Genomic DNA, 11687 nt, shown 5'->3' with positions numbered 1-11687 from the left:
ATTAAGTAGCATTAATGCAGGACTGGCTTATGCATTCCAAGCTTCTGTGGTTTCCCAATTAGTCCTCCAGTAACAGTATCATGTTATCATAATTTTAAGGTGTTATAAATATGATATCCAAATTAGAGATCAAATTCCCTATATTATAAGCTTCTTCCTTGAGGGCTTACCAACCAAACACAGACTCAGCAAAGATGGAGATGTGCAAAAATGCTTGTTCTTCATATTCAGCCCTTAGTTTCATAGTGGTAAAGAGTGACTCTAAGAAAGGCAGGTTATGAATAGCCCTTAGATGAACACTTCACAAGGTTATTTCTGGAGAGTAGGAAACCTCTAGAAGCAATCCTTAATTACCAGAAGTTCTCAAGTGGTAAATTTTCAATAATTTCGCTAACATCAGCTTATACAACTGAGATTTACTCAATTCATTACTAGCTTACATACGATACCAATTTCACTTGCAAACTAACCCCCAGTGCAAAGCCTAAGTCAATGGAAACTGTAGAGTTTCATTTACTTTTGCACTGGAAATGCAATGCTATGACACAGAGCCATGCAAATAAAGCCTTCTTCACCTCAAGATTGGAGAATATTACTGAAACTTTCATCAAACAGAATAATGATTTCCATCTGTAACCTAATTCATATGGAGCCTCTCCCAGTTCCTGGTAACTTGCTTTCAAGACACCGAATACTGTAAATGTTTGGATTTTTTGGCTGCCCAAACTTTAAAAGGAAGAGAAAAGAGCTTGAGTTAGCATGTCAGCCCAAAACAGCAGAGGCTAGAGTTTTCAAAAGATATATAACATATCACTGAAATGAAATAGAATACAGCTGTATGCTAGAAACATATACCTGCATTCATTGAGTAAAAACTCACACAACAAATCAAGCTACATGTAATCTCAGAATGCCTCTGGTCACACTCCAGCATGTATGTACTGCACAGGTGAAAAAGGAACGTGATATGATCCTTTTTCCAGAACCACCACCTATTTTTGCAGCAAGACTTCTTGTGCACAGCTACGCAGCTCAAAATTTTAGGTAGTAAGATGGTTTCACTTTATCCAAACACCAAGATGCTTCATCTAGACGCTCCTTCCTTGCAGCAAAAAATACAAAGTCACAAGTACCAGCCTCATCTGACAATATTTAATTGAACTTGGCATTGGTTTAAAGATTGATTAGGTAGGTAGAACATCAAAGAGTAAACCTCAGAGAATGAAAATGAACAATGGCATTATTTTCTTACAGTGGGTTTAAGAATAGGTTGTATTTACAGAATATTTATGACTCATGTAAGTACTCATCCAAACACAATGGTTTGTGTCCATTCAAGAAAAAAATACAGGCAAAATTTTAAGTCTAGAATATTCCATTAAGCTCATTTCCAGATGTGTGATTTCACTCCTAATTTCTTTCTCAAATACACACATAATTTACAAAAAATAATGTTGCCCTATTTCAATCTTTTCAGACTAACTGAAGAAAAATATCCCCGCAAAATTAAAAATGATAATTTAAAGAAAACTAATTTTTTTTTCCCCTTAACAAAAGAAGGTTCAGCCCATCAGACTCCTGTGTTCAGGATCATGCAGGCTCCTATAGCTCACTGGAGCATTAACAGCAGCAGCTTTGAACAGTCTGGCACAAATACGCAGTATTTTTAATACGGCATGGTTTAAGGAGGGAAAACAACTTTGCAGAAGTGCTGGCATCTGAGAAAAATGCTATCGTTTTCCAGTGATATCTGAGTTTACAAGTTGTCATAATACAGTTCCTATTAGAAAATTGTCTTTCTGATGGTTTGCCTGCCAGCTTCCCACAAATTGGTTTGAACTGGTCATTTCCAGAAAGCCGCTATAGACTTTGCCCCTGCAGAGTCTCAAACACAGTTTTTTAATTCAGTAGGTATACAGAGAAAAAGGAAATATAGTGAGAAAAGCTTTTTTTTTTTTCTTTTAGACCTCTTGCTCTTTTTCCTTTTATTATGTCTTAATATTATTATTAAATATCAATCACTCAAGTTAACCTGTACATTGAAGGAGGTTAACCTGTATTTGAAATGTCAGTCAACAAATTGCATGGCTAGCACCACAAAAATGTAACTCATTACAAAGCTCCCTCCTTTATTTGCTCTTAGGTCATGCATTTCCACAAACCCCAAACCCCATCATGGCTACCAGGTTTATATGAAGGGAATCACACCTTTCACCTTCCTGATAAAACCAGCATTTACATGAGAAATGGAACCAGCAGCCCCAACCTCTGCCAGCAGAAGCCCAGCACAGAAATTGACCATGAACCCCATCTCTGCTACTGGTTAGGTATAATCCCTACTAAATATATTCACCCTGTTTCCTATCTGCACCAGGACTAAAGATGACTCCTGAGGGAAACTCAGCAGCTGAAGGACCAGGTGCTCACTGCTTGGATAATTGTTTTGTAGCTGTCACAACTGGCTGTTAAAACTTCTCTTGGCCTTCCAGCTCTGTGTACAGTTGACTGCACTGTTTTATTCTCTTAGATGTATTTCTTTTTTTTTTGATTTCTGGCCCACAGTTCTCCATGATGGGGAACACCGGTTCTTGGAGGGCTGTATATACAATGCTCTTTTAAGGTTCAGAAAGCCTTCCCAGATGGCTGTATCATATTTGAAGACTGTATGAAAATATGTATAAGATAAAAACCAGCATGCATCTTTATTTTTCACATTCGGTTTACCTTAAGGTCAAAGAAATTTTGCAGGATATTCTCTTTTGGAGAATCTATTCACCAACTCACATGCTTAAACAGGGGACCTAAAAAGTTTGGCCCCATAATTTCCATCTTTATTCTCTATGTAATCAGTAGCACTGTTAATAACAAGCCAATCACTTGTGTATCTCATATTGTACTCAGGGTTAATTTTTTGTCAGGCAGTAAGCTAAAATGACATGGTAGTTATTAGCTGGCTCCAAAAGAAAAAAAACAAACAACCCCCCCAAATCAAACACCACCCCTCCCCCCCAAAAAAAACACAACCCAAAACTCCCCAAAAATATAAATAGAATATTTAGAAAGCTAACGATTCTGAACAAAATTAATACCAGCCAACCCACAAAATACAGAATACTGGCTTTACTCTCTTCCCAGTGCTTTCCACACAAACTTGCATGAATAGGTCAAAAAGACAGCTGCAAACTTGAAAGCAGAAAGGAAATCGTCAACTTCTGATAGATCCTCTTGTAATCAACAGGTTTTGGGGATTTTTTTTTTTTTAACATGAAGAAATATTGGCTCAATTTGCTTTTTAACATAACTCAAGCTTCCTTCAGTTTGGTAGCATAAAAAGGTTTAGCAAATTCAACACTCAGGCAGTGATGGTTTCTGCAATGCCCCAACATAATGTCATTAAGTGCTCAACAATGACTTTAAATAAGTAGCTTTTGGAAGTTATATGTCTTTGAAGTTTCATTAATTAGTCATATCATCGGGAATGTATGGCTAAAGTAAATTACAGTGTTTAAAATATCTACTCTTTCAATGTGAAAAATGAAAGGATCCAGCTACCTTGTCTTTATACTAATGAAGATATTATTAATTGGTTTAGCAAAAACATAGATCTAACCATAATGTGCAACAGTTATTAAAGATAATTAACTACAGATCATTGGTTTGAAACATCTAGTCCAAAATGATTTCTGAAGGGCACATTATTCTATGAGATAAAATAATTAAATTTCTAACAGCTGCATAAGACAACTGTGGCATATCTAGTGTTTTAATTTCTTTTGTTCTATCCTCATGGTACTCCTCTGGTTTAGGTTTTGAAAATGCTATGAGTGTTTCACCGTGAACAGTCTGTACAGCGTGTTAGACTGAAATATTTCATGTCTGAGAAAAAATGATGATTGAAAGAAAAGGATTAAAAATGACAGCACAGCTAATAATACACACACGCACGTGTGCACGTGCACACACACATAAAGTCAGCTACTTCGAAGGAGAAAAGGAGATGATAAGAATCAAACAAAGCAGAGGGTTAAATATGTTTCCATTCTAACATTAGCTGCACAAGTCCTGCTCAAACTAAAACAGCACATTTGCAAATTAAAGAGAACCTCAAAAATGAAGCAATGCCAAATACTTGTAGGTTAATTAATAATGGAATCATACACAGGCACAGAAAATTAAGCAAGTACAGTAAAAAAAAGGAGGGGGGGGGGAAGCAACAGAGGAGCTGGAATAGAAATCTGTTTATTAAAACCCATATGTTCCAGTGTTCCAGGTCCTGAATTTCTGAGCTTGTGTCTGTTCCGGTACCATTCCCAAAAATGTTTGTGGTCAGTATTTATTATACCTGCCAGTACTGGGTTCATCATCAATCTCTTGATCCCTCTTTTCTTGAGAACAGTAACCTACAAATGCTTTCAATAGCCTGGATCTTCATTAATTAGAGCACTGTTTGCTTACAGCATTAGATTTCTCTCCATGTTTTGTAAGAAAATTTGTGTCCCAAAATATTCCTCATTTGCAGCAAATTTAGCTGCTTCAGCAGAGAGTGAGATTTAGACAGGAAAGGCAAGGAGGCAGGAAATAACACAGTTCAGTCAAGATCAGGTGCGTTGCTAGCTAATGTTGATTTAGCAGAAGAAAGACTGAAAAAAAAAAGACATTACCCAGTGCCCCAGAATTCATACAGTGCAAACAACAACAGTCTGACTTTGTATTATATTTTGTTTGATATTCCATATTTTACTTTTATTGGAAGAATTTTATTTATTGGGATCAACTCCTTCCTCTGTGGCTTGAGAGGAAGAAGCAGCTATGGGGACCTCTTAGGCTTTAAAAATATTCTTTTGAAAAGTCTCTGTAACAGTGGCATCATTTACCTCAACTGTACATTAACCCTAATCAGGGACAGGAGCTGCAAAAGTAAATAGAACTGGGGGTAAAACAGGCTTAGAAGGGTTACCAGTGGTATAAAATTAAAATCAGACCACAGCATTTTAAAATAGAGATATTTGGAGGATCATTTTGGATGTTCCTTGCCATGAGGAACAATCTTATCCTGCAAGTGCTTGAGGAGATAAAAAACACATGCATTACTTTCTACAATTTTGGGGTCTTCTATGGGGCCAGTTCCCTCTGCTTCGTCAGCACTGGGTTTATGCGAATGCTGCAAAGTGCTCCCAAATAGACAGCATTTTGTGCTCATTTGTGGACGGTAAGAAAAAGCAGAGGAAAACAGGGAAGGAGGTCCCTCCCCTCATGATGGTTAGGGCAGGTAAAGTGCAACTGTGGAGCACTGAGATGCAGGTGCCCAAAACCCTTAAGTGTGGGAAGTGCACAGGGACCTGCCTGTGCTGCCCGTTGTTGCAGATCTCCTGCTTCCAACCCAGAAATACATTTCCCCTGAATATCTTGTGTGTTGGGCTTTTTTTCCTTTTTTTTTAATTAAAGACTCCCAGACTAACACATTTCCCAGTGATCTTAGTTAAAAAGCCTACAGAGGATTGTAGAAGAAAATGTTACTGCAAAAAGGAAGACTTTTCTTGGCAGGGTCCCCTCTCGCTCTCATAACAGCGCTGCGGTGTGAGGCATGCTTCTTCAATCTTAGCTGACCTATTTGTTGATGTATTTCAGGTAGCCAGATGTCCTGGCACTTTAGGAATTCAGAAGAAAATGATATTCGACTGTTTGTCCTGGTTTCGGAGCAATCAGCCAGCTGGCTATCCACTGCTCGCTTCCAGTCCTCCCTCCCCCACCAAAAGCCTCCAGGTCAATTGCTGACCCATAGCACATCTCTCCCTACCTTCAGAGATGAACCTGGGGTCCAGCTACATCTGTGCTGAGGCCTCTCGTTGTGTGTCTGGCACACAATGAATGCGAGGCTCTCCAAATGTCAGAGCATGCCAGCTGATGCACATTGAGATTTAGAGCATCACAGATTTCATTGCACAAACAAACGCTCAAGAACTTGACAGGGGAGTTACTGTCTTTGTAAGGGAAGGAAAACTTGCCAAGGGTGATTTAGCTACAGGTTAGGAGACCATTGAGGAGAGGACTAATGAGGAAAGCTGACCAGGCACCGGGTGTAGGGGGAAACAGAAACACAAGCAAGCAGCCTGCAACCAGGTAGATCTCCTTTCTCACTCTCCAAAGGCTCTAGCTTTCTGGCATTCCTCTTCCCAGAGGAAGAAGTGCCCCAGTCCTGCTTTCAGCTGCCAAAATGTTCTACCAGTGTGAGTTCACCCAGCTAATGAGGCACTGTTCCTTGCAATCAGACAGCTCGTTTGCACCTAAGCATGATGGCAAAATCAGTCAAAAAAATCTTTCTTGAAAATCATTTCCTTCATCACGGAAAACATTTGGTTAGGTTAAATGATTCATATCCCAAAAAGAATCACCGGCCCAACACATCCCAGCAAAATTCATGCTGTTCTCTGCTCACTGCTATACCCTCCACCTTTTTCCCATCACTGTCCTTCAGACCACCTACCCACACATCCCTCTGCCTCTTGCACATGTTTTGGCTGTTGGTATCTGCAGTCCCACAGCAGTAGCATTGCTCCAGAGCCTTGCCCTTGCCCGGGCAGTGTCTCTCAGTGCTAGGAGTGGTGGGATGAGCAAAGTGGTGAGCACCTTCTTGGAAACTAAGGGTCTCCCAGCACCCAAGTCTCATATGCAGAACACAGGGTTTGGCTAAACTGTGTGTTTCCCTTTTTAACATAAAGCTCCATCCTGCCCCAAGCTACCTCAGGAGACCAGAGAGAAGCAGCAATGAGGATGTGAGGATGCTTGGTGAAACAGTCTGGGCTTCAAGTGGGGCTTAGCCCCTCTTGTCTCTCCACTGCTTTCCCTGCCAGAGGGTCAAATTAAAGACAATATGGTCTGGCAAGAGCAAAGCCCTGTTTTCTGCAAAGGAAAGGAACAGCTGCTGAATACCTGGAACAGCAAATGTCAACAAGGGCTCCATTAGCGTTCATTCAGCTACAGGGCTGGGTTTCCCTTCCCCCCAGTTGTATAACTCTAATTTCACTGACTACAGTGATTCCACCAGTCTAATTAGGCCCCTAGATAATAGTCAAAGTACTTATTATGTTATCTTTTCACTGATTTTATATTATACACATTTGTCTGTTAAATACAATGATTTGATTTCCCAGATTTACAAACTTCGGCTGGCAACCCGATTAAAAATCACAAGCTACCTGCCATTGGTCTGGTATGTTCTCTATTTACTGCAAGCCCAAATGTTTGCTTTATGCTGTCAACGAAGAGAAACTGTTTAGAAAGAGAAAAAAAATAATAAAAATAATTGAACATCAGCCACTGAACCAGCGGGAACGCAAAATATTTCCATGAAAGGGAATCCAACAGGACCAGCGATCTGTAGGGTAACTATTCTCAGTGTGAGGAGGAAAAGTGAGCCAAGTGCAGAAGCCAGGCTTGTTTTCTCTCTCCCCATAGTGTGTCCTATCCCAGTACTGTCTGAAAGCAGGGTACACGAAGTTCCTAGGCATGGCCGTACTATTCCACCCCCTACCGGGAAGCTATTTATTTGAACAGCAGCAGAATCTTTTCATTGTGTTCTTGGTCTAAACAGTTGGCTGTGCATGCGAGAGACGTACAGCTGCTCTTTTACTGGGAACTGTGGGAGCAAGAGAGGAGGTGTCAGGAAGGAGCAATGTGTCTCCGGTGATCTGCCCTCCTCCCCTCGCTTCCAACAACCAAGATATAAACAAAGTTACTAAAACAAAGGAACAACATCGAGTTCCTAGGTTGAAAATAGCCCTACACTCATTCAGGAAAAATTCCCTTTCCAGTTAGCAGCCATCCTTAGATCATTGATGGATGGCACTGCTGTTGGTGTGGGGGTTCTCCTTCCCCAAGGTGGCTGAGTATCTCCAACCTAGAACCCACAGCTTTCCCAGATTTGGTGCCTAAACCCTTCCAAAACAGTTCCTGATGTCACTGTTTTCTGAAATGTTGCTGGAGGATCATCCAGGAATATACTTGTGTAATAGGGATTCTGACTTGTGGCAATTTGAGCATCAGTTACTGCTAGGAAATAAAACAACAAACCAAAAAGTAGCAGTAGTCATCTCCATGGGAGAAACAGCACCTTCTCTCTCCTTGGCCTTAGTGCTGCTTTGCCTGCCAGCAGACCTGCAGGTATTACTAAACCTTTCTGATTAAAGCAAGAATACCACTGTCCCATTGCCCAGAATTTAGATTTAGGTTGTGAATTTTATGCTGGTTAGAAAAAGACACATTGGCTCACTGATATTTCAAAGACGTTATTCTTCCCTGTGTGCTTAAAACAGGTTAGGATGATAAGACCTCATTTCCACATATCTCTCTGTCACTGGCTTAATAGTGGGTGAAATATTACAAATGTTTGTCATTTATTCAGAGAACCACAGTGGCACACCTGTTTCCAAACCTGCATGCTACCCCTCTTATTAGGTGCTGTTCCTAATGCAGGTGGGCTTAGCTCCCAGAAATAAATAGGGCTTGGAGAGCCAAGGTGCAAGTGATGGCTGCTTCCCGTGGCATCCCCTGGTGTCAGCGGGTTCCCAAGCCCATCCCTGTCCCTTCTGGGCACCATCCCCACTGCTAGAAAGCAAACTCAGTGCGAGGATTCAGCCAAGGATTTCACCCCTGGTCATAGGGGAGGAGAAAGAGATGTTTGCATATGTGCTGCACAATCTCAGGCTGCCGTAAGAGATGTTACTTAAAAGCCTGAAAGATATTATTTATTTTAAATTGAAAGCAAACAAAGCAAACATTAGTTAACTGTGTCTATTTTCCTGGTATCCTGTTAGACTTGCCAAGGGACCCTGTAACTACGGCAGGCATTTTATCTTTCCCTCTTCTAAATAGCAAGTTAAAAATTAACTGCTTCGTCTTCACATTGCCCACTCCTTAAGTAGTTTAAACTTACTTTTAACTGTTACATGCCAACAAAACAGGTTGCTTAATTGATTTGACCTTTCACAGTATTTTTTTAATTTTCAATCTTAGTTTCATTGTTCCATCTGGCACTTTAAAACGGCATCTGGTTAACTGTACTTAACCAGCTGATCACTGTACAGTTATTTTTAAATGTAATGTATGCTTAAACAGATGTTATTTTTATAGATGTAGATCTAAACTGCACTTGTATACGTGCTATGTCTGCATAAGCTCTTTCTGCAATTCAAATGTTGACACCAAAAATTACAAGCCAGAATGCTTATGAACTTCACTATTATGTTACTGCACTTTTTTGCAGCTTGTTAGGTAAACATCAATTCAGTTCTTTTTTCTCTGTTCATTGCACATAAATAAAACATTAGCGTTTAGTTTATAAAGTGATGAACATTTTGCTGTGTTGGATTTAGCTTTATAAATACAACTGCTGTCAGCAAGAAAAAAGGATTTATTGAATAAATAATAAGAAAGCTAGAGGAAAATGAAAGTATATATACTATGCAAAACACGGTGTCTGTCCACAGGTCACATAAGGGTCTTCCGACATATAGACATCCCATGTGAGAATATTTAATAACAGTGCATTTTTGTAAGATATGGCTAGTCTCCTGAAGCAAGAGCAGATTGGTAAAATGCAGTACAACACTGATAGCTGTAATTGTTAGCAGTAACCGGGGGGCTCCATTTTTAACACTGTATACTGGAAAGCTCAAGTTCAAAGGTCTTCTGAAGTCTTACAGAAGGGATAAAAATGGAGAGTAAGATATGACCAGTCTAATAGAACCAGCACTGGCAATCTGTTAAATAAATACATTCATATAATAATTATTAAATTCTACAGAATATTACCTGATTTTACACTTTCAAGCAAATTCATCTTTATTCCCTATTAGTAAGACCTCATTCTTCCAAACACCCTACTGATATTAGTGTTAATTACCAAGGTTTGGGCAGAGGCTAGCTGAGAATACATGGGTTTTTTTATTCAGTTAATGTTCATAATTTTTTGGGGAGATTACATTTTTTGAATCCATGTATTCATTAATAGGTCTGTGAAACACAAAACATAGTATACGAGAACCCAATCTCGAAAACCCAGCTTGATTTTGAGAACAGCAAATAGTAAAAGTTTTCCAGTCAGGACACTGGTTTGTTTTTTCTGGGGGGATGATAAGTTCTACAAAATGTAATATATTTTCTTCAAAAGAACTTAAAATGCAATCTTAAAAAGAATTTGTCCAATATGCAAGGGCATATGCTACTTTGCACAAAGGAAGTGGTCGCGGCACTGAATATTTCACAGAGAACTTTTTTCTCAAGGTTAAAAATTGCTGTTATACATAATACCTCAGTAATTGATAGACATTTTCTCTCTCCAGAGCCCATTTTCTGTGAAAAACACCACATAACATCTGTTCATAAACAGTCCTTCTGTGAGAACACTGACACAGGTCTTGAGCTTCTACTGGCTCAATTCCCCTGCCATACACAGATGGCACGAGGTATTTATACAGCTGAATTCTTTGTAATACAAGCTCAACTATATCTTCAGGTAAGACTATGGGCAAACATGTGCTTATACTATTCCGCTGACTTACCTCAAGTCATTTAAACAGTTCCCTCTGACACAAAGACAAATTGTATCATACCATTATGCAAGTGTTTTGTCTCAAAATCACCTTCAGCAATCAGCACGAAGCTCTGCAGAGATAAGGACATTTTGGGACGCACAAAACCCGCCAAGTTTCATGTTAATGAGCTAAGAGTTATATTAAGATTCAAGACTCAGGGCTGTTCTCCTTGATTTTGATGTATGTGTTTTCCTTGTATGGAAAATATTTGTTTTGATGGTATAATATCTTGGTTTTTGCATGCAAAATGTTAAATAAAGAGACAAACCCTGGCATTCAACTTTCACATACACAGCATGGAGCTCATAGGTTAACCACAGTTTTCTATATGCTATGCTGGCTATTCCCTGTAAGCAATTCTGAGTGAATAACACTTTAGAATGCTTTCAGAATTTGCTTTCCTATTTATCTCCATGAAATTGTGGAAAGCTTCAGTTGACTTCTGAAGAAATCTAGGTACCATGACACCATCTGCCAGACGACATCCTAGTCCTACGCACACATATGCCCATGCTTTGACTGTGGTCTGTATACACTTAAAGATTAAAGCACATATGTGGAGATTTGCAAGGTGAGAGCCTTGAAAACTAGAAGCTCCAAAACCAAGGACAGCCTGTTGGTGTTTTGAAGTGTGTGGGGGGAAAAGTAAACTTTGCCCAAATTTCAAACGTACTTAAACGAATCTCTTCAATTTTTGTTACCATACTTCCACTCCTAGCAAGCTACTGAAGTCCATGTTGGTGACTTAGGAGAATATCATTTACATAAAGACATGGGGGGGGGGGGGGGAATCAGAATTCTTGACAAGAGAACCTTTTAATGAGGATACATACTGATAAAACTTTGAAAAGAAAGATATATTTTAGGGCATCCTTTCAAGCAGAAGTAGTATGTATCTGCAGGGGGCTGGCAACCAGCAGTTAAACTATACGTGGATTCTTATTTTACCTATGGAACATTAACTAAAAAGGTTTTCCTAGGGACTGCTTATCGAGCAGAATAAATCAAAACGTACGTTTCCTGTTCAGGGAAAGTATGGAATGTGTTTTAAGTAAGCTATGTCTGTGTGCTTCTGGGGTGACCCCATGAAGGTGG

The 11687-nt window shown here is 39.5% G+C and overlaps 1 long non-coding RNA gene across 1 annotated transcript; it reads right to left on the bottom strand.

Moving 5' to 3' along the window:
* Positions 1-9373: 9373 nt before the first annotated feature.
* On the bottom strand, positions 9374-11353 carry LOC134169656 (uncharacterized). Its single transcript, XR_009966978.1, has 3 exons — positions 11299-11353; positions 10560-10662; positions 9374-9694 (listed from the first exon to the last, which is right to left on the bottom strand). It is a non-coding gene; the product is annotated as an uncharacterized LOC134169656 (long non-coding RNA).
* Between the last annotated feature and the right edge of the window lie 334 nt (positions 11354-11687).

This window comes from Pezoporus occidentalis, unplaced genomic scaffold (assembly GCF_034315485.1).
Source record: "Pezoporus occidentalis ecotype Australia unplaced genomic scaffold, CSIRO_AGI_Poc_V1 ctg35, whole genome shotgun sequence".
In the NCBI taxonomy this organism is placed as follows: Eukaryota; Metazoa; Chordata; class Aves; order Psittaciformes; family Psittacidae; genus Pezoporus; species Pezoporus occidentalis.
The sequence above is the reverse complement of the archived record's forward strand: the minus strand, read 5'-3'. Positions and strand labels throughout refer to the sequence as shown.